The following is a 1,583-nucleotide window of genomic DNA, read 5'->3' as shown; positions in this document are numbered from 1 at the left end:
AAAGGGTGACGTGTCAGAAATTGACACGTTACTAAATTCCCATTAGTAACTTCCAATTTTGCAACCTGCCAGCCACGTTACTAATGACACGTTACTAACCGTTAGTAACGTGTCAACATGCTTAACACGTCACTAATGGGCCGTTACAAAAAAATTATATTTTTAGGAAACAAAACGAAGTAGTTTAATGTTAAAAAGGTCCAAAGTGAGAGAAAATCAAAGTTTAAGGGGGCCTAAATGAGAGTTTTGAAAATTCAGGGGGGTTTTTCAAATTGGCTGGAAGTTCAGGGGGGCTTTCTGAAATTTTCCCAAGATATTAAGAATTTAATGTTTACTTCATTTTAAAAGTGGCTCTTTTAAATTTGATAATTTTATTCATGAAGAAGAAAAAATTTCATTCAACAACTTAGACTAATACAAGCAACCAGCCAATTACAAAAACTCCACAACCGAACAAAATTGACTGTAGCAACCAGCTAGTCTAAACACCAAAGAAAAAAAGAAAAAACTTTACTTTATCATTGTGAATATATACTATAAATTTTTCAAAATAAGTGCTGATTGAACGTATTGAGATAATGATATAACGGTACCTATGTTGGAACCCAAGTCCTTGAAGAAGCCAAGCAAATTGAGAGTTGTCTGGTCGTAGCCGAGTGTGGATTTGATCTCGTTGGAGTAGAGGCCGAACATGTAGCTCGCTCCGGAGACGGACATCAACAGACATGTTGTGAACACCACGAACCACCGCCCCTTGAGCACTTGAAGGGTGATGCTCTTCATGTCTGCCCAACCGTCGCCGCCTCCTCCTGTTGTTGCAGGAAACACCATTTCTTTTGCCTTTTTTCAGAAGTGTTGACCGGATATTTCAAAACACGACAAAAAGGGTAGCTAAGAAAGCGTCGCTGATTTTCCTGCAGAAAAACAGTGGAAAAGAAAGCTGAAAAATCTGATTGTTTCTGTTCTAGTTCCTGCAGTAGAAGCAAGTTATATAACTGGTTTACTCCCATTAATCTAGACCATACGCGTGGACAGATTCTAAACATATATTATTTTCTCTTCAGTTACAACATTACATGAAACGTTTTATCGTACTTCAATTTACACCTTTTCTTTTTTTTAATCATACGTACGTACGAGGACAAATTTTAAGCCATACATTTTCACATATGATGACAATGCACAACATGCGCTACCGGTCAAAGTATTCCAACAACATTAATGTCCATGCCATTTCTTTTTTTTTTTTTTTTTTTTAGGTAAATAGAGTAATACTAAATATCATCTTCATAGATATCATTTACCAATATTATGTAAACGTCCACTTATGTAATTATTAAAAACACGAATAATATTTTTGTATATTATTAAAATGCTGTTCTCTACATCTAAAATCCAATCATTCATTCATTTATTCAGCAAAATACTATTAAATCAACAAATAAAATTACTTGGACTACTTTGATATTGTCAATATATGCTACATAATGCTCAAATCTCAATACATCATGTCCAATTCGACATATACAATTATCAAATAATCATGAGAATACTCAAATACAGCATCCGTTTGTCCAAATAGT

At 34.4% G+C, this 1,583-nt stretch overlaps 1 protein-coding gene across 1 annotated transcript in view; it reads right to left on the bottom strand.

The window, feature by feature from the left end:
- Window positions 1-950, bottom strand: part of LOC132187409 (protein NUCLEAR FUSION DEFECTIVE 4-like) — a 14,137-nt gene extending 13,187 nt beyond the window's left edge. Inside the window, exon 1 of the mRNA XM_059601711.1 lies at window positions 594-950. The gene's annotated coding sequence lies outside the window, so the exon portion shown is untranslated. The remainder of the gene's footprint in view (window positions 1-593) is intronic.
- Window positions 951-1,583: the final 633 nt, after the last annotated feature.

This window comes from Corylus avellana, chromosome ca7 (assembly GCF_901000735.1).
Source record: "Corylus avellana chromosome ca7, CavTom2PMs-1.0".
NCBI classification, from domain to species: domain Eukaryota; kingdom Viridiplantae; phylum Streptophyta; class Magnoliopsida; order Fagales; family Betulaceae; genus Corylus; species Corylus avellana.
Note: the sequence above shows the minus strand (reverse complement) of the source record. Positions and strands in the feature narration are given on the sequence as shown.